Source organism: Protopterus annectens, chromosome 14.part0 (assembly GCF_019279795.1).
Source record: "Protopterus annectens isolate FY-2018-M chromosome 14.part0, PAN1.0, whole genome shotgun sequence".
In the NCBI taxonomy this organism is placed as follows: Eukaryota; Metazoa; Chordata; order Ceratodontiformes; family Protopteridae; genus Protopterus; species Protopterus annectens.
In genome coordinates, this window is record NC_056748.1 from 195,419,668 (window position 1) to 195,444,404 (window position 24,737).

The following is a 24,737-nucleotide window of genomic DNA, read 5'->3' on the forward strand; positions in this document are numbered from 1 at the left end:
GTACACTCACCCATGATTATTGGAACCCTGATTTGATTTTTCTAACAGTGGACGTCATTGATCTTTTTTCATGTATCCCCAAGACAGAAGGGTTGGAATACTTTGAAAGAAGCCTCACCCGTTACTCAGAGTTCTCATGGGAAAAAGTCAGCCTTATATGTGACATGATGTCAATTGTACTGGATTACAACTATATCTCGTTTCTAGGAGAATATTTCAAACAGACCAAGGGAGTAGCTATGGGAGCAGCTTGTGCTCCCATATTTGCGAACTTGGTCATGGCTGAGTGGGAACAAGAACATGTGTTTAAGAGTACCTTTTTTCATGACATTGGATTATATGTGAGATATCTGGATGACATCTTCATTTTGTGGAAATCATCCGAGGACAGACTATCAGAATTCATGACTTATCTGAATCATACTGTTGAGTTCCTCAAATTTACCCACCAATACAGTCACATAGGAATCTCCTTTTTGGATGTTTGGTTAAGTCACGATTCTGATGGCTTCACTTCAAGTATATATAGGAAGCCCACGTTTTCTAATGACTATGTCCACTACAGTAGCAATCATCCCCCTCATGTATTTAAGAACGTGATCAAAGGACAAACCATCCATGCAGCAAGAATGTCATCTAACCAATCAATCTTGGAAAAGGAATTAAACATCATCAAAGGAATGTTTTTGAGTAGAGCCTATCCAGAAGGTTTGGTTTATGAGACAATCAGATATGTACAAGACGGATGGGGTAACATCTACAAACCTCTATCAGGTCACTACATCTCGGAGCAGCGAGAAGGGGGACGACACATAGATTCGATGGGTAGGGTGTGCATCCTTATGTACACACCAGATTCCCACATTGTTAAGGACATTTTAGAAAGGATTTGGAGGAATCTGTTGGCTATGGGTATGGAAGAGACCTTGGGGAGCAAACCAAGAATTGTTTACAAAACTGCACCCAACATGAAACATCTTTTAGAAAGAGGAGCACACAACAAGACCACACACGAGAACCAAAAAGGTACGGTAAGATGTGGCAACTGCAAACAATGTCAATACATTAATTTGAATAATATCATTAAATTGAATGACATATGCCACACTACTATTACCAGTAGGAAAGGTAATTGTAGAACCAAACAGGTAGTCTACCTGGCAATATGTACCTTATGCAATGCACATTACATAGGCAAAACGGAGAGGCAGTTCAATAGACGTATATATGAACACATGTATAAAATAGGTAAACAGGATCCTAAAAATGCATTATACAGACACATTTCGGAGAAAGGAAAAGATCACAAGTTCCTATTCTCCATTATAGACCAAGTGGAGACAGTACCTTTTGGAGGGGACTGGAAAATGAGATTATCCTTATGTGAGAGTAAATGGCAGATTATAACAGATGCTACGAGACCCCCGGGGCTTAATGACTATATCAGCATCAAACCTTTTTTGGCCTTGGAAAAAAATTCGCGATCATGTAGCCATTACACCATATATGACAACTGTCAATTATAGCATAATGTATATGGATGCACTTATTAGAGAGAAAAAAACTACACTGGTTTATATTTTATATTTTACATGTATATTTTTATTGTCTAATTCAATTTTTAAAATATCATATTATATATGAATACATTTACAGTAGTACCAGTCTATACTTCTCTTCAGGAAGTTCTAGTTTTTAGTTCTTGGTTAATGTTTGTTTCAGTTTTACAAATGTTATCTATTTTATCGTTGAAACAAGGTTTCTATACTGAAAGTGTTTTTTGTGACTTTAAAAATTTTGGCGTTTTTTTCTTCAATTATTCAATTAACCTGCTGCTACTTTGTTATAAATGCTTTATGGGAATACACTGGAATTGTTCTGAAGAAGGCTGGGTAACAGCCGAAAGCGCTTAACCTGTAACAGCTATTGTTAGAATTGTACATCAGTTATATTTTACATTTTATTCATTTTTTATTAAACAAGATTTAATTCACTGTCCTGTCGCACGAGCAGTTTCTAACTCCACCATCCAACTGTTCCTGAGTTGTCTTCATCTTTTATAAGTATTCTTAAAGATACATACCAATTTTTAGATCGTTTGAATTCACTAGAGACTAAGTTTGTAAGAGGTCAACACCTGCTGGTTACCATGGATGTACAAAGCCTTTTTACTTCCATCCCAAATGAGGAAGGGATACAAGCAATAAGGGAAGTGTTACAATTTTTTCCATCAGTAGATAGGAATCAAGAAATTTTGATTTGTCACCTCCTTGACATAGTACTCAGTAATAATGTGTTTGCATTCAAGGGTTGCCTATACCTACAAAGGTCGGGAGTAGCTATGGGCACCCCTTGTGCAAACACATATGCGAACCTAGTGATGTATCACTGGGAAAAGGAATATGTTTTCTCACATCCACTTTTCAGTAAGATTTTAGTCTACAAACGTTTTGTAGACAACATCCTAATCATATGGGATGGTTCGATTGAAGAATTCCTTTTGTTTAAAGAATATCTAGAGACCACTACCAATTTTCTTAAGTTCACAGCTGAAGTCTCATTTGACTCAGTGAACTTTCTAGATGTCTGCTTAGACATAAGAGAAGGCAAATTAACATCCACATTATACAGAAAAAAGTGTTGGAAAAATACAATTTTAAGATATGACAGTATGCACCCACGTCATGTGTTTAAGGGTATTATAAAAAGCCAGTTTGTTAGGTTATGTAAAATTTGTACAGATAAATCAGATTTATTAAAGGAGGCGGACAATATGGAAAAGATATTCCTAGATAGAGGATATGGATATGATTTAGTAAAATCAGTCAGGAAACAAGTCTTAGGTGAAGAAATTACTCCTGAAGTAGAGATCAAATATAAAAGCTCCTCCTCTTACTATAATAAAAAGGAGTCTGATAATATGAAAGAAAGAGTTACTTTTGTCACAACATATACAAATGACAGTTCAAACATTAGAAAAATAGTGACTAGCAACTGGAAAGTATTACTAACAGATGAAGATACATCAAAGTTGGTAGGGAAAACCCCACAATTTGTATACAGAAATAATAAAAATTTGAAAAGACTACTCTGTGATAGAACAGGGAATAGTAAGACAGAGACCTTAGGACAAGAGAATTCAGCAGGCACATATCCATGTAATCATTGTAATTACTGTAAATACATTACTAAGGAACAGGATTTTCTACATTCAGAGATGCCATATTTATTTAAACCAAGGTTTAGAGCCACCTGTGATTCTTCAGGTTTAATATACCTAGCTACTTGTGAACAGTGTTCTGCTTTCTACATAGGACTAACCAAGAGGAAATTAAAGAACAGAATATATAATCACCAGTATGACATTAAGAATAATAATGAGTTAAATGCACTAGCAAAGCATGTTCTACTTTACCCTAAACAATCTTTTGTGTTTAGAGTTTTGCAGCTAGTAGAACCTAATGTTAGAGGAGGGGATTATATTAATCTCTTGGAATTAAAGGAGATGAAATGGATTTTCAGGCTAAAGGGGCATTATTCTCCTGGTCTGAACATGTATGTCTCGATAAGGTCCTTTCTGAACACACGTAGATAAACAGTTAGATTAAACATGTATTTTAAAAAAGTCTTTACCTTAAAAAAATTTTTTTATTATTATTATTCATCCATTTATTAAAATTTAGTATAAAGGTTAAATAAATATTAGTATGTTTTTTACTGAGAATAAATTTATTTATATATTTTGGATACTACATATACGCCATGAAATATTTTGTATTATATTACATATACATCAATAGATTCTAAGTTCAGCAGGATCTCAATTCATTATGTGTATGGTTTTAGACATTTGTTTATCATTTGTATATTTAAATATTTGGTACAGCTCAAGGTTTTAAAGCTATTACATAAACACATATTTATTATTTGTGTATTAAATACTTGTTTCAGCTCAAGGTTTTCAAAGTTATTATATATACCTATAGCACCATAGAATGTCACCAGTTATGCATCAAGATATGTTAACATTTAATCTTCATATAAATATATGAAAATTAAAAGCACTTAGCTATATTTAGTTTTTTAAGGTGCTTAAAGTAATGAATTTTTATGTTACACAGTATGTATAGAAAGGCATTTATATATATATACAGGCTTACATTATTTTGACAGCTTGTTTATTTAATTCAGTTTCTGTTTTGAAATTAACAGATTTTAAATATTTGTAAAGCAAGCCTTTTAATAATGAATGTTCCTGATAATGAATGTTCTTAATCAGGCTTTATTTGAATGTTATAATTAAGTTAAATCATGCCTCTTTAAGTTCTGCTTTAAGAACGCAAAAGCAAGTCAAAAAATTATTTTGCTTTTAAATGTGCTCAAAGTTAATTACATAATTGTATAATGAATTGCAAATTGATTAATAGTTAGAATAATGTGATTCTTGTTCTACTATATAAGCTGACGTTTTTTTCATGATGTATATGGTCTGAGGAAGCGTATCAAGAGATACGCGAAAGCGCTTACTACAATACAATTTTCACAGTTCACTTTGGTCGTGGAGAGTCTCAAGTTTGTTCTTCAACAATTCTTAATGTCATATTATAGCTATTCTAATTGCTTTAGTTAACCTTGTTCAGGTTCTTTGAGGAACACACTGATTTCTGCAACCCAACAATACCCTGATGACATTTTCCATTTTGTATTATTTCCCCATTGACCTTGGACCCATAACTAGCATTAACTGTTGTTATACTTGAGGAAATGTATCCACCATGCATTTTTCCACTTTTATGACTGTACACATAGGACTTATAAACGTTAGCTACTAACTTGCTAAAGTTTATATACCACCTCCATAAAAGGCTAATAACAACTTGCTAATAGTGATACTTTTCTGACTTTCTATTAATAATGAAAGCTAGTTTCATATATAATTATCTCTGTATTTTATGTTAGCCTTTCATACTACTGCATGCAGTACTGAACTGTCCAGAAGTTCAGACATGACACTTAGGAGACTCTGTGTTCAGGAAATGGCCTCATACCTTGGGGGCCATACCTTGAGAGAGTCATTAGAACAGTCCACTGGTGCAGTAATGAAGGCAAATAGAATAGGGACCACTCAAACACATTTTGTGCACATTTCAGCTGTAACCTATAAGCCATTTTGTCACAACCACACAGGCAGAAAAGCTTACTCATTCTAAATGCACATTACCTTTCAACTACAGTTAGCATTCTGTAAAATTCAGAAAACCCTATCGAGCCACACATCACTAAGGGAAAAAACATTAAAATGGATATGCAATGTTTAAATAAAAGCAGAAATCACTACTTCTTTAAAGGATAGAAAACATGATTATGTCTGAATTAGAAATAAGTCATTTGGTTTGGCCTTGTGCACTTACACAATTTTCTGCTAAGCAGATAAAATACCATTGTCAAAAATTCTTAAAATTGATTTTATCTAAATGCAGCAGTACACAGTTTTAATCTCTTTAATGGGATCAGTTAGGAAATGTTATGATAAAACACTACAATCGCTTGCAAGAAATATTTTCCATATGTTTAGTGATTATTATGAAGCTGTAAGTTGCAACTTGCATGATGTGTATAGTTAAGGCTAATCATTACCTTCCCCATTTCATACCTCACCCATGATGCATATACCAGGAAAACAGAGTTGTAACCGAAGAAACACTGTTAGTGGACACCTAGGGCTCACTATCCCATACTAGATATAATCACCTCACCAATGATGCATATACCAGGAATACAGAGTTGTAACCGAAGAAACACTGTCAGTGGACACCTAGGGCTCACTAGGCTCACTATCCCATACTAGATATAATCACCTCACCGATGATGCATATACCAGGAATACAGAGTTGTAACTGATGAAACACTGTCAGTGCACACTTAAGGCTCACTATCCCATACTAGATATAATCATCTCACCCATGATGCATATACCAGGAATACAGAGTTGTCAAAAATGAAACACTGTCAGTGCACACCTAGGGCTCACTAATCCATACTAGATATAATCACCTCACCCATGATGCAAATACCAGGAATACAGAGTTGTAACCAATGAAACACAGTCAGTAAACACCTAGGGCTCACTATCCCATACTAGATATAATCACCTCACCCATGATGCATATACCAGGAATAGAGTTGCAACCGATGAAACACTGTCAATGCACACCTAGGGCTCACTATCCCATACTAGATATAATCACCTCACCCATGATGCATATACCAGGAATGCAGAGTTGTAACCGATGAAACACTGTCATTGCACACCTAGGGCTCACTATCCCATACTAGGTATAATCACATCACCCATGATGCATATACCAGGAATACAGAGTTGTAACCAATGAAACAATGTCAGTGCACACCTAGGGCTCACTATCCCATACTAGATATAATCACCTCACCCATGATGCATATACCAGGAATACAGAGTTGTAACCGATGAAACACTATCAGTGCACACCCAGGTCGCATTATCCCTTACTAGATATAATCACCTCACCTATGATGCATATACCAGGAATACAGAGTTGTAACCGATGAAACCCTGTCAGTGCACACCTTGGGCTCACTCTCCCATACTATATATAATCACCTCACCAATGATGCATATACCAGGAATACAGAGTTGTAACCGATGAAACACTGTAAGTGCACACCTAGGGCTCACTATCCCATACTAGATATAATCACCTCATCCATGATGCATATACCAGGAATACAGAGTTGTAACCAAGGAAACACTGTCAGTGCACACCTAGGGCTCACTATCCCATACTAGATATAATCACCTCATCCATGATGCATATACCAGGAATACAGAGTTGTAACCGATGAAATCCTGTCAGTGCACACCTTGGGCTCACTCTCCCATACTATATATAATCACCTCACCCATGATGCATATACCAGGAATACAGAGTTGTAACCGATGAAACACTGTAAGTGCACACCTAGGGCTCACTATCCCATACTAGATATAATCACCTCATCCATGATGCATATACCAGGAATACAGAGTTGTAACCGATGAAACCCTGTCAGTGCACACCTTGGGCTCACTCTCCCATACTATATATAATCACCTCACCCATGATGCATATACCAGGAATACAGAGTTGTAACCGATGAAACACTGTACGTGCACACCTAGGGCTCACTATCCCATACTAGATATAATCACATCACTCATGATGCATATACCAGGAATACTGAGTTGTAACCGAGGAAACACTGTCAATGCACACCTAGGGCTCACTATCCCATACTAGGTATAATCACCTCACCCATGATGCATATACCAGGAGTGCAGAGTTGTAACCAATGAAACACTGCCAGTGCACACCTAGGGCTCACTATCCCATACCAGATATAATCACCTAACCCATGATGCATATACCAGGCATACAGAGTTGTAACCGATGAAACACTATCAGTGCACACCTAGGGCTCACTATCCCATACTAGATATAATCACCTCACCCATGATGCATATACCAGGAATACAGAGTTGTAACCGATGAAACACTGTCAGTGCACACCTAGGGCTCACTATCCCATACTAGATATAATCACCTCACCCATGATGCATATACCAGGAATGCAGAGTTGTAACCGATGAAACACTGTCATTGCACACCTAGGGCTCACTATCCCATACTAGGTATAATCACATCACCCATGATGCATATACCAGGAATACAGAGTTGTAACCAATGAAACAATGTCAGTGCACACCTAGGGCTCACTATCCCATACTAGATATAATCACCTCACCCATGATGCATATACCAGGAATACAGAGTTGTAACCGATGAAACACTATCAGTGCACACCCAGGTCGCATTATCCCTTACTAGATATAATCACCTCACCTATGATGCATATACCAGGAATACAGAGTTGTAACCGATGAAACCCTGTCAGTGCACACCTTGGGCTCACTCTCCCATACTATATATAATCACCTCACCAATGATGCATATACCAGGAATACAGAGTTGTAACCGATGAAACACTGCAAGTGCACACCTAGGGCTCACTATCCCATACTAGATATAATCACCTCATCCATGATGCATATACCAGGAATACAGAGTTGTAACCAAGGAAACACTGTCAGTGCACACCTAGGGCTCACTATCCCATACTAGATATAATCACCTCATCCATGATGCATATACCAGGAATACAGAGTTGTAACCGATGAAATCCTGTCAGTGCACACCTTGGGCTCACTCTCCCATACTATATATAATCACCTCACCCATGATGCATATACCAGGAATACAGAGTTGTAACCGATGAAACACTGTAAGTGCACACCTAGGGCTCACTATCCCATACTAGATATAATCACCTCATCCATGATGCATATACCAGGAATACAGAGTTGTAACCGATGAAACCCTGTCAGTGCACACCTTGGGCTCACTCTCCCATACTATATATAATCACCTCACCCATGATGCATATACCAGGAATACAGAGTTGTAACCGATGAAACACTGTACGTGCACACCTAGGGCTCACTATCCCATACTAGATATAATCACATCACTCATGATGCATATACCAGGAATACTGAGTTGTAACCGAGGAAACACTGTCAATGCACACCTAGGGCTCACTATCCCATACTAGGTATAATCACCTCACCCATGATGCATATACCAGGAGTGCAGAGTTGTAACCAATGAAACACTGCCAGTGCACACCTAGGGCTCACTATCCCATACCAGATATAATCACCTAACCCATGATGCATATACCAGGCATACAGAGTTGTAACCGATGAAACACTATCAGTGCACACCTAGGGCTCACTATCCCATACTAGATATAATCACCTCACCCATGATGCATATACCAGGAATACAGAGTTGTAACCGATGAAACACTGTCAGTGCACACCTAGGGCTCACTATCCCATACTAGATATAATCACCTCACCCATGATGCATATACCAGGAATACAGAGTTGTAACCGATGAAACACTGTCAGTGCACACCTAGAGTCACTATACCCATACTAGATATAAGCACCTCACCCATGATGCATATACCAGGAATACAGAGTTGTAACTGATGAAACACTGTCAGTGCACACCTAGGGATCACTATCCCTTACTAGATATAATCACCTCACCCATGATGCATATACCAGGAATACAGAGTTGTAACTGATGAAACACTGTCAGTGCACACCTAGGGTCACTATCCCATACTAGATATAATCACCTCACCCATGATGCATATACCAGGAATACAGAGTTGTAACTGATGAAACACTGTCAGTGCACACCTAGGGATCACTATCCCATACTAGATATAATCACCTCACCCATGATGCATATACCAGGAATACAGAGTTGTAACCTTTGAAACACTGTCAATGCACACCTAGGGCTCACTATCCCATACTAGGTATAATCACATCACCCATGATGCATTTACCAGGAATACAGAGTTATAACTGATGAAACACTGTCAGTGCACACCTAGGGATCACTATCCCTTACTAGATATAATCACCTCAAACACAGGAGGGTTATGGCTGACAAAGTTTGCAGATGACTGCAAACTGGGCGCCATAGTAGAAAACACATCTGATACAGATATCCTTCAGAAGGGTCTCACAGAAACGGATAACTGGTGCCAGAGCCATGGCCTAAAGTTAAATGCCAAAAAATGCATAGTCATACCCTTCGGGAAAAACAAGGTTACCCCTAGCTACCAAATAGGTGGCAATCCGCTGAGCACAGAAGAAGTTATCAGGGACCTGGGGACCCAGGTTGATAGTAGTCTGTCATTCGACACCCATGTAGCTAAAGTAGTTAGGAAGACCTTCTACATTGCCCACCTTATCATGAAGGGATTCTCATCTAGATCAAGGGAGGTCATAGTCTCCCTATACTCATCACTCATCAGACCAATGATTGAGTACAATGCCCCATTCGAATGTATCTGACCCGACACTTGCAGCAGCTGGAGAGGCCACAGAAGTTCCTCACCAAAAGGATAAAGGGTCTCAAACATCTGTCCTATGCTGCCCGACTGAAAGAACTCCAGCTCTATTCAGTCGCCACCGCTTGCTCAGAGGTGACCTTTGCCTAACATACAAGGCCATGTCAAACCCAGATTTGATGAATATGCTTCACCTCAAAAATCTAGATCCGTCAGAGCCACAAGGGCGGGAGACTTAAACCTCGACACGGCTATTAATAGGACGTGCTGGAGGGATAGATTCATCACCCAAAGACTCCCTATGCTGTGGAATAAAATCCCGGTATATGTGAGGCAGAGCACCTCGCTGGCCTTGTTCAAGAGAAATCTTGACCAATGGATGGGAGATCGCAGATATACCCCAGGGATTACCTCAGTGTCACTGCTCGACAGAGGCACAGCAAAATAATGGGTATAGTTCCCCATACTAAAGGGGTGGCGTAAGCCACAAAACTATGGGCTAGGCTTGTAAATGCCCTCGGGCAGATAGCCTAGTATAAACCTATGAACCTATGAACCTATGATGCATATACCAGGAATACAGAGTTGTAACCGATGAAACACTGTCAGTGCACACCTAGGACTCACTATCCCATACTAGATATAATCACCTCACCCATGATGCATATACCAGGAATACAGAGTTGCAACCGATGAAACACTATCAGTGCACACCCAGGTCGCATTATCCCTTACTAGATATAATCACCTCACCCATGATGCATATACCAGGAATACAGAGTTGTAACCAATGAAACACTATCAGTGCACACCTAGGGCTCACTATCCCATACTAGATATAATCACCTCACCTATGATGCATATACCAGGAATACAGAGTTGTAACCGATGAAACACTGTCAGTGCACACCTAGGGCTCACTATCCCATACTAGATATAATCACCTCATCCATGATGTATATACCAGGAATACAGAGTTGTAACCGATGAAACCCTGTCAGTGCACACCTAGGGCTCACTATCCCATACTATATATAATCACCTCACCCATGATGCATATACCAGGAATACAGAGTTGTAACCGATGAAACACTGTAAGTGCACACCTAGGGCTCACTATCCCATACTAGATATAATCACATCACCCATGATGCATATACCAGGAATACTGAGTTGTAACCGAGGAAACACTGTCAATGCACACCTAGGGCTCACTATCCCATACTAGATATAATCACCTCACCCATGATGCATATACCAGGAATACAGAGTTGTAACCGATGAAACACTGTCAGTGCACACCTAGGGCTCACTATCCCATACTAGGTATAATCACATCACCCATGATGCATTTACCAGGAATACTGAGTTGTAACCTATGAAACACTGTCAGTGCACACATAGGGCTAACTATCCCCTACTAGGTATAATCACCTCACCCATGATGCATATACCATAAGTACAGAGTTGTAACCAATGAAACACTGTCAGTGCATACCTAGGGCTCACTTTCCCATACTAGATATAATCACCTCACCCATGATGCATATACCAGGAGTACAGAGTTGTAACCAATGAAACACTGTCAGTGCACACCTAGGGCTCACTATCCCATACTAGATATAATCACCTCACCCATGATGCATATACCAGGAATACAGAGTTTTAACCGATGAAACACTATCATTGCACACCCAGGTCGTACTATGCCTTACTAGATATTATCACCTAACCCATGATGCATATACCAGGCATACAGAGTTGTAACCGATGAAACACTATCAGTGCACACCTAGGGCTCACTATCCCATACTAGATATAATCACCTCACCCATGATGCATATACCATGAATACAGAGTTGTAACCAATGAAACACTGTCAGTGCACACCTAGGGCTCACTATCCCATACTAGATATAATCACCTCACCCATGATGCATATACCAGGAATACAGAGTTGTAACCGATGAAACACTATCAGTGCACACCCAGGTCACATTATCCCTTGCTAGATATAATCACCTCACCTATGATGAATATACCAGGAATAAAGAATTGTAACCGATGAAACACTATCAGTGCACACTTAGGGCTCACTATCCCATACTAGATATAATCACCTCACCTATGATGCATATACTAGGAATAGAGTTGTAACCGATGAAACACTGTCAATGCACACCTAGGGCTCACTATCCCATACTAGATATAATCACCTCGCCCATGATGCAAATACCAGGAATACAGAGTTGTAACAGAGAAAACACTGTCAGTGGACACCTAGGGCTCACTATCCCATACTAGATATAATAACCTCACCCATGATGCATATACCAGGAATACAGAGTTGTAACCAAAGAAACACTGTCAGTGCACACCTAGGGCTCACTATCCCATACTAGATATAATCACCTCACCCATGATGCATATACCAGAAATACAAAGTTGTCACCAATGAAACACTGTCAGAGGACACCTAGGACTCACTATCCCATATTTGATATAATCACCTCACCCATGATGCATATATCAAGAATACAGAGTTGTAACCAAAGAAACACTGTCAGTGCACACCTAGGGCTCACTATCCCATACTAGATATAATCACCTCACCCATGAAGCATATACCAGAAATACAAAGTTGTAACCTATGAAACACTGTCAGTGCACACCTAGGGCTCACTATTCCATACTAGCTATAATTACCTCACCCATGATTAATATGCCAGGAATACAGAGTTGTAACCAATGAAACACTGACAGTGCACACCTATGGCTCACTATCCCACATTAGGTATAATAACCTCACCCATGATGCATATACCATGAATACAGAGTTGTAACCGACGAAACACTGTCAGTAAACACCTAGGGCTCACTATCCCATACTAGATATAATCACCTCACCCATGATGCATATACCAGAAATACAAAGTTGTAACCGAGGAAACCCTGTCAGTGCACACCTAGGGCTCACAATCCCATACTAGATATTATCACCTCACCCATGATGCATATACCAAGAATACAGAGTTGTAACTGATGAAACACTGTCAGTGGACACCTAGGGATCACTATCCCATACTAGATATAATAACCTCACCCATGATGCATATACCAGGAATACAGAGTTGTAACCAATGAAACTCTGTTAGTGTACACCAAGGGCTCACTATCCCATACTAGATATAATCATCTCAGCCATGATGCATATACTAGGAATAGAGTTGTAACCGATGAAACACTGTCAATGCACACCTAAGGCTCACTATCTCATACTAGATATAATCACATCTCCCATGATGCATATACCAAGAATACAGAGTTGTAACAGAGGAAACACTGCAAGTGGACACCTAGGGCTCACTATCCCATACTAGATATAATAACCTCACCCATGATGCATATTCTAGGAAAACAGAGTTGTCACTGATGAAATACTGTCAGAGGATGCCTAGGGCTCACTATCCCATACTATATATAATCACCTCACCCATGATGCATATACCAAGAATACAGAGTTGTAACCAAAGAAACACTGTCAGTGCACACCTAGGGCACACTATCCCATACTAGATATAATCACCTCACCCATGATGCATATACCAGAAATACAAAGTTGTAACCTATGAAACACTGTCAGTGCACACCTAGGGCTCACTATCCCAAACTAGATATAATCACCTCACCCATGATGCATATACCAGAAATACAAAGTTGTAACCTATGAAACACTGTCAGTGCACACCTAGGGCTCACTATCCCATACTAGGTATAATCACCTCACCCATGATGCATATACCAAGAATACAGAGTTGTCACCGATGAAACAATGTCAATGCACACCTAGGGCGCACTATCCCATACTAGAAATAATCACCTCAGCAATGATGCATATAACAGGAATATAGAGTTATAACCAATGAAACACTGTCAGTGCACACCTAGGGCTCACTATCCCATACTAGATATAATCGCCACATTAATGATGCATATACCAGGAATACAGAGTTGTCACCGATGAAACACTGTCAGTGAACACCTAGTGGTCACGATCCAATACTAGATATAATCACCTCACCCATGATCATAGCCGGCCAAAGGCATAGACCAACTAGGCGGCTGCCTAGGGCAATGATCTGTTAGGGGAGCTTTTCCAGCATTTATTTGGTGTAGGTAGATTAAGATGGGGGCGCCAGGTAGTGTGGTTGGGTGCGCCGTGGAGCTCTTTTGCCTAGGACACCAGTTGACCTAAGGCTGCTCCTGCCCATGATGCATATACCAGGAATACAGAGTTGTCACCGATGAAACACTGTCAGTGGACACCTAGGGCTCACTATCCCATACTAGATATAGTCACCTCACCCATGATGCATATACCAGGAATACAGAGTTGTCACCGATGAAACACTGTCAGTGGACACCTAGGGCTCACTATCCCATACTAGATATAGTCACCTCACCCATGATGCATATACCAGGAATACAGAGTTGTAACCGATGAAACACTGTCAGTGCACACCTAGGGCTCACTATTCCATACTAGATATAATCACATCACCCATGATGCATATACCAGGAATACAGAGTTGTTATCGATTAAACACTGTCTGTGTGCACCTAGGGCTCACTATCCCATACTAGGTATAATCACCTCACCCATGATGCATATACCAGGAATACAGAGTTGTAACCGATGAAACACTGTAAGTGCACACCTAGGGCTCACTATCCCATACTAGATATAATCACCTCATCCATAATGCATATACCAAGAATAAAGAGTTGTAACTGGTGAAACACAGTCAGTGGACACCTAGGGCTCACTATCCCTTACTAGATATAATCACCTCATCCATGATGCATATACCAGGAATACAGAGTTGTAACCGATGAAACCCTGTCAGTGCACACCTTGGGCTCACTCTCCCATACTATATATAATCACCTCACCCATGATGCATATACCAGGAATACAGAGTTGTAACTGATGAAACACTGTAAGTGCACACCTAGGGCTCTCTATCCCATACTAGATATAATCACATCACTCATGATGCATATACCAGGAATACTGAGTTGTCACCGAGGAAACACTGTCAATGCACACCTAGGGCTCACTATCCCATACCAGGTATAATCACCTCACCCATGATGCATATACCAGGAGTACAGAGTTGTAACCAATGAAACACTGTCAGTGCACACCTAGGGCTCACTATCCCATACTAGATATAATCACCTCACCCATGATGCATATACCAGGAGTACAGAGTTGTAACCAATGAAACACTGTCAGTGCACAATTAGGGCTCACTATCCCATACTAGATATAATCACCTAACCCATGATGCATATACCAGGCATACAGAGTTGCAACCAATTAAACACTATCAGTGCACACCTAGGGCTCACTATCCCATACTAGATATAATCACCTCACCCATGATGTATATACCAGGAATACAGAGTTGTAACCGATGAAACACTGTCAGTGCACACCTAGGGCTCACTATCCCATACTAGATATAATCACCTCACCCATGATGCATATACTAGGAATACAGAGTTGTAACCGATGAAACACTGTCAGTGCACACCTAGAGTCACTATCCCATACTAGATATAAGCACCTCACCCATGATGCATATACCAGGAATACAGAGTTGTAACTGATGAAACACTGTCAGTGCACACCTAGGGATCACTATCCCTTACTAGATATAAACACCTCACCCATGATGCATATACCAGGAATACAAAGTTGTAACCTTTGAAACACTGTCAATGCACACCTAGGGCCCACTATCCCATACTAGATATAATCACATCACCCATGATGCATATACCAGGAATACAGAGTTGTAACTGATGAAACACTGTCAGTGCACACCTAGGGCTCACTATCCCATACTAGATATTATCACCTCACCCATGATGCAAATACCAGGAATACAGAGTTGTAACCGATGAAGCACTGTCAGTGCACACCTAGGGCTCACTATCCCATACTAGATATAATCACCTCACCCATGATGCATATACCAGGAATACAGAGTTGTAACCGATGAAACACTATCAGTGCACACCTGGGGCTCACTATCCCATACTAGATATGATCACCTCACCCATGATGCATATACCAGGAATACAGAGTTGTAACCGATGAAACACTGTCAGTGCACACCTAGGACTCACTATCCCATACTAGATATAATCACCTCACCCATGATGCATATACCAGGAATACAGAGTTGTAACCGATGAAACACTGTCAGTGCACACCTAGGGCTCACTATCCCATACTAGATATAATCACCTCACCCATGATGCATATACCAGGAATACAGAGTTGTAACCAATGAAACACTATCAGTGCACACCTAGGGCTCACTATCCCATACTAGATATAATCACCTCACCCATGATGCATATACCAGGAATACAGAGTTGTAACCGATGAAACACTGTCAGTGCACACCTAGGGCTCACTACCCCATACTAGATATAATCACCTCACTCATGATGCATATACCAGGAATACAGAGTTGTAACCGATGAAACACTGTCAGTGCACACCTAGGGCTCATTATCCCATACTAGATATAATCACCTCACCCATGATGCATATACCAGGAATACAGAGTTGTAACCGATGAAACACTGTCAGTGCACACCTAGGGCTCACTATCCCATACTAGATATAATCACCTCACCCATGATGCATATACCAGGAATACAGAGTTGTAACCGATGAAACACTGTCAGTGCACACCTAGGGCTCACTATCCCATACTAGATATAATCACCTCACCCATGATGCATACACCAGGAATACAGAGTTGTAACCGATGAAACACTGTCAGTGCACACCTAGGGCTCACTATCCCATACTAGATATAATCATCTCACCCATGATGCATATACCAGGAATACAGAGTTATAACTGATGAAACACTGTCAGTGCACACCTAGGGATCACTATCCCTTACTAGATATAATCACCTCACCCATGATGCATATACCAGGAATACAGAGTTGTAACCGATGAAACACTGTCAGTGCACACCTAGGGCTCACTATCCCATACTAGATATAATCACCTCACCCATGATGCATATACCAGGAGTACAGAGTTGTAACCAGTGAAACACTGTCAGTGCACACCTAGGGCTCACTATCCCATACTAGATATAATCACCTCACCCATGATGCATATACCAGGAATACAGAGTTGTAACCAATGAAACACTATCAGTGCACACCTAGGGCTCACTATCCCATACTAGATATAATCATCTCACCCATGATGCATATACCAGGAACACAGAGTTGTAACCGATGAAACACTGTCAGTGCACACCTAGGGCTCACTATCCCATACTAGATAATATCACCTCACCCATGATGCATATACCAGGAATACAGAGTTGTAACCGATGAAACACTGTCAATGCACACCTAGGGCTCACTATCCCATACTAGATATAATCACCTCACCCATGATGCATATACCAGGAATACAGAGTTGTAACCGATGAAACACTGTCAGTGCACACCTAGGGCTCACTATCCCATACTAGATATAATCACCTCACCCATGATGCATATACCAGGAATGCAGAGTTGTAACCGACGGAACACTGTCAGTGCACACCTAGGGCTCACTATCCCATACTAGATATAATCACCTCACCCATGATGCATATACCAGGAATACAGAGTTGTAACTGATGAAACACTGTCAGTGCACACCTAGGGCTCACTATCCCATACTAGATATAATCACCTCACCCATGATGCATATACCAGGAATACAGAGTTGTAACTGATGAAACACTGTCAGTGCACACCTAGGGCTCACTATCCCATACTAGATATAATCACCTCACCCATGATGCATATACCAGGAATACAGAGTTGTAACCGATGAAACACTGTCAGTGCACACCTAGGGCTCACTATCCCATACTAGATATAATCACCTCACCCATGATGCATATACCAGGAATACAGAGTTGTAACCGATGAAACACTGTCAGTGCACACCTAGGCTCACTATCCCATACTAGATATAATCACCTCAACCATGATGCATATACCAGGAATACAGGTTTGTAACCAATGAAACACTGTCAGTGCACACCTAGGGCTCACTATCCCATACTAGATATAATCACCTCACCCATGATGCATATACCAGGAATACAGAGTTGTAACCGATGAAACACTGTCAGTGCACCCCTAGGGCTCACTACCCCATACTAGATATAATCACCTCACCCATAATGCATATACCAGGAATACAGAGTTGTAACCAATGAAACACTATCAGTGCACACCTGGGGCTCACTATCCCATACTAGATATGATCACCTCACCCATGATGCATATACCAGGAATACAGAGTTGTAACCGATGAAACACTGTCAGTGCACACCTAGGGCTCACTATCCCATACTAGATATATTCACCTCACCCATGATGCATATACCAGGAATACAGAGTTGTAACCGATGAAACACTGTCAGTGCACACCTAGGGCTCACTACCCCATACTAGATATAATCACCTCATCCATAATGCATATACCAAGAATAAAGAGTTGTAACTGGTGAAACACAGTCAGTGGACACCTAGGGCTCACTATCCCATACTAGATATAATCACCTCACCCATGATGCATATACCAGGAATACAGAGTTGTAACCGATGAAACACTGTCAGTGCAAACCTAGGGCTCACTATCCCATACTATATATAATCACCTCACCCATGATGCATATACCAGGAATACAGAGTTGTAACCGATGAAACACTGTTAGTGCAAACCTAGGGCTCACTATCCCATACTAGGTATAATCACCTCACCCATGATGCATATACCAGGAATACAGAGTTGTAACCGATGAAACACTGTAAGTGCACACCTAGGGCTCACTATCCCATACTAGATATAATCACCTCACCCATGATGCATATACCAGGAATACAGAGTTGTAACCGATGAAACACTGTCAGTGGACACCTAGGGCTCACTATCCCATACTAGATATAATAACCTCACCCATGATGCATATACCAGGAATACAGAGTTGTAACCAAAGAAACACTGTCAGTGCACACCTAGGGCTCACTATCCCATACTAGATATAATCACCTCACAAATGATGCATATACCAGAAATACAAAGTTGTAACCTATGAAACACTGTCAGGGCACACCTAGGGCTCACTATCCCATACTAGATATAATCACCTCACCCATGAAGAATATACCAGGAATACAGAGTTGTAACCAATGAAACAATGTCAGTGTAAACCTATGGCTCACCATCCCACACTAGATATAATCACCTCACCCATGATGCATATACCAGGAATGCAGAATTGTAACCATTGAAACACTGTCAGTGCACACCTAGGGCTCACTATTCCATACTAGCTATAATTACCTCACCCATGATTAATATGCCAGGAATACAGAGTTGTAACCGATGAAACACTGTCAGTGCACACCTAGGGCTCACTATCCCTTACTAGATATAATCACCTCACCCATGATGCATATACCAGGAATACAGAGTTGTAACCGATGAAACACTGTCAGTGCACACCTAGGGCTCACTATCCCATACTAGATATAATCACCTCACCCATGAAGAATATACCAGGAATACAGAGTTGTAACCGATGAAACACTGTCAGTGCACACCTAGGGCTCACTATCCCATACTAGATATAATCACCTCACCCATGATGCATATACAGGAATACAGAGTTGTAACCAATGAAACACTGTCAGTGCACACCTAGGGCTCACTATCCCATACTAGATATTATCACCTCACCCATGATGCATATACCAGGAATACAGAGTTGTAACCGATGAAACACTGTCAGTGCACACCTAGGGCTCACTACCCCATACTAGATATAATCACCTCACCCATAATGCATATACCAGGAATACAGAGTTGTAACCAATGAAACACTGTCAGTGCACACCTAGGGCTCACTATCCCATACTAGATATAATCACCTCACCCATGATGCATATACCAGGAGTACAGAGTTGTAACCGATGAAACACTGTCAGTGCACACCTAGGGCTCACTATCCCATACTAGATATAATCACCTCACCCATGATGCATATACCAGGAATACAGAGTTGCAACCTTTGAAACACTGTCAGTGCACACCTAGGGCTCACTATCCCATACTAGATATAATCATCTCACCCATGATGCATATACCAGGAACACAGAGTTGTAACCGATGAGACACTGTCAGTGCACACCTAGGGCTCACTATCCCATACTAGATATAATCACCTCACCCATGATGCATATACCAGGAATACAGAGTTGTAACCGATGAAACACTGCATTGCACACCTAGGGCTCACTATCCCATACTAGATATAATCACCTCACCCATGATGCATATACCAGGAATACAGAGTTGTAACCGATGAAACACTATCAGTGCACACCTAGGGCTCACTATCCCATACTAGATATAATCACCTCACCCATGATGCATATACCAGGAATACAGAGTTGTAACCAATGAAACACTATCAGTGCACACCTAGGGCTCACTATCCCATACTAGATATAATCACCTCACCTATGATGCATATACCAGGAATACAGAGTTGTAACCGATGAAACACTGTCAGTGCACACCTAGGGCTCACTATCCCATACTAGATATAATCACCTCACCCATGATGCATATACCAGGAATACAGAGTTGTAACCGATGAAACACTGTCAGTGCACACCTAGGGCTCACTATCCCATACTAGATATAATCACCTCACCCATGATGCATATACAGGAATACAGAGTTGTAACCGATGAAACACTGTCAGTGCACACCTAGGGCTCACTATCCCATACTAGATATAATCACCTCACCCATGATGCATATACCAGGAATACAGAGTTGTAACCGATGAAACACTGTCAGTGCACACCTAGGGCTCACTATCCCATACTAGATATAATCACCTCACCCACGATGCATATACCAGGAATACAGAGTTGTCACCGATGAAACACTGTCAGTGCACACCTAGGGCTCACTATTCCATACTAGATATAATCACATCACCCATGATGCATATACCAGGAATACAGAGTTGTAACCGATGAAACACTGTAAGTGCACACCTAGGGCTCACTATCCAATACTAGATATAATCACCTCACCCATGATGCATATACCAGGAATACAGAGTTGTCACCGATGAAACACTGTCAGTGGACACCTAGGGCTCACTATCCCATACTAGATATAATCACCTCACCCATGATGCATATACCAGGAATACAGAGTTGTAACCGATGAAACACTGTCAGTGCACACCTAGGGCTCACTATCCCATACTAGATATAATCACCTCACCCATGATGCATATACCAGGAATACAGAGTTGTAACCGATGAAACACTGTCAGTGCACACCTAGGGCTCACTATCCCATACTAGATATAATCACCTCACCCATGATGCATATACCAGGAATACAGAGTTGTAACCGATGAAACACTGTCAGTGCACACCTAGGGCTCACTATCCCATACTAGATATAATCACCTCACCCATGATGCATATACCAGGAATACAGAGTTGTAACCGATGAAACACTGTCAGTGCACACCTAGGGCTCACTATCCCATACTAGATATAATCACCTCACCCATGATGCATATACCAGGAATACAGAGTTGTAACCGATGAAACACTGTCAGTGCACACCTAGGCTCACTATCCCATACTAGATATATTCACCTCAACCATGATGCATATACCAGGAATACAGGGTTGTAACCAATGAAACACTGTCAGTGCACACCTAGGGCTCACTATCCCATACTAGATATGATCACCTCACCCATGATGCATATACAAGGAATACAGAGTTGTAACCGACGAAACACTGTCAGTGCACACCTAGGGCTCACTATCCCATGCTAGATATAATCACCTCACCCATGATGCATATACCAGGAATACAGAGTTGTAACCAATGAAACACTGTCAGTGCACACCTAGGGCTCACTATCCCATACTAGATATAATCACCTCACCCATGATGCATATACCAGGAATACAGAGTTGTAACCGATGAAACACTGTCAGTGCACACCTAGGGCTCACTATCCCATACTAGATATAATCACCTCACCCATGATGCATATACCAGGAATACAGAGTTGTAACCGATGAAACACTGTAAGTGCACACTCAGGGCTCACTATCCCATACTAGATATAATCACCTCACCCATGATGCATATACCAGGAATACAGAGTTGTAACCGATGAAACACTGTCATTGCAAACCTAGGGCTCACTATCCCATACTAGGTATAATCACCTCATCCATGATGCATATTCCAGGAATACAGAGTTGTAACCGATGAAACATTGTCAGTGCACACCTAGGGCTCACTATCCCATACTAGATATAATCACCTCACCCATGATGCATATACCAGGAATACAGAGTTGTAACTGATGAAACACTGTAAGTGCACACCTAGGGCTCACTATCCCATACTAGATATAATCACCTCACCCATGATGCATATACCAGGAATACAGAGTTGTCACCGATGAAACACTGTCAGTGCACACCTAGGGCTCACTATTCCATACTAGATATAATCACATCACCCATGATGCATATACCAGGAATACAGAGTTGTAACCGATGAAACACTGTCATTGCAAACCTAGGGCTCACTATCCCATATTAGATATAATCACCACACCCATGATGCATATACCAGGAATACAGAGTTTTAACCGATGAAACACTGTCAGTGCACCCCTAGGGCTCACTACCCCATACTAGATATAATCACCTCACCCATAATGCATATACCAGGAATACAGAGTTGTAACCGATGAAACACTGTCAGTGCACACCTAGGGCTCACTATCCCATACTAGATATAATCACCTCACCCATGATGCATATACCAGGAATACAGAGTTGTAACCGATGAAATACTGTCAGTGCAAACCTAGGGCTCACTATCCCATACTACATATGATCATCTCACCCATGATGCATATACCAGGAATACAGAGTTGTAACCGACGAAACACTGTCAGTGCACACCTAGGGCTCACTAACCCTTACTAGATATAATCACCTCACCCATGATGCATATACCAGGAATACAGAGTTGTAACCAATGAAACACTGTCAGTGCACACCTAGGGCTCACTACCCCATACTAGATATAATCACCTCACTCATGATGCATATACCAGGAATACAGAGTTGTAACCGATGAAACACTGTCAGTGCACACCTAGGGCTCACTCTCCCATACTAGATATAATCACCTCACCCATGATGCATATACCAGGAATACAGAGTTGTAACCGATGAAACACTGTCAGTGCACACCTAGGGCTCACTATCCCATACTAGATATAATCACCTCACCCATGATGCATATACCAGGAATACAGAGTTGTAACCGATGAAACACTGTCAGTGCACAGCTAGGGCTCACTATCCCATACTAGATATAATCACCTCACCCATGATGCATATACCAGGAATACAGAGTTGTAACCGATGAAACACTGTCAGTGCACACCTAGGGCTCACTATCCCATACTACATATAATCACCTCACCCATGATGTATATACCAGGAATACAGAGTTGTACCCGATGAAACACTGCCAGTGCACACCTAGGGCTCACACTCCCATACTAGATATAATCACCTCACCCATGATGCATATACCAGGAATACAGAGTTGTAACCGATGAAACACTGTCAGGGCACACCTAGGGCTCACTATCCCATACTAGATATAATCACATCAGCCATGATGCATATACCAGGAATACAGAGTTGTAACCAATGAAACACTGTCAGTGCACACCTAGGGCTCACTATCCCATACTAGATATAATCACCTCACTCTTGATAGATATACCAGGAATAAAGAGTTGTCACTGATGAAACACTGTCAGTGCACACCTAGGGCTCACAATCCCATACTATATATAATCACCTCACCCATGATGCATATACCAGAAGTACAGAGTTGTAACCGATGAAAGACTGTCAGTGCACACCTAGGGCTCACTATCCCATACTAGATATAATCACCTCACCCATGATGCATATACCAGGAATACAGAGTTTTAACCGATGAAACACTGTCAGTGCACACCTAGGGCTCACTATCCCATACTAGATATAATCACCTCACCTATGATGCATATACCAGGAATACAGAGTTGTAACCGATGAAACACTGTCAGTGCACACCTAGGGCTCACTATCCCATACTAGATATAGTCACCTCACCCATGATGCATATACCAGGAATACAGAGTTGTAACCGATGAAACACTGTCAGTGCACACCTAGGGCTCACTATCCCATACTAGATATAATCACCTCACCCATGATGCATATACCAGGAATACAGAGTTGTAACCGATGAAATACTGTCAGTGCACACCTGGGGCTCACTATCCCATACTAGATATGATCACCTCACCCATGATGCATATACCAGGAATACAGAGTTGTAACCGATGAAACACTGTCAGTGCACCCCTAGGGCTCACTACCCCATACTAGATATAATCACCTCACCCATAATGCATATACCAGGAATACAGAGTTGTAACCAATGAAACACTATCAGTGCACACCTAGGGCTCGCTATCCCA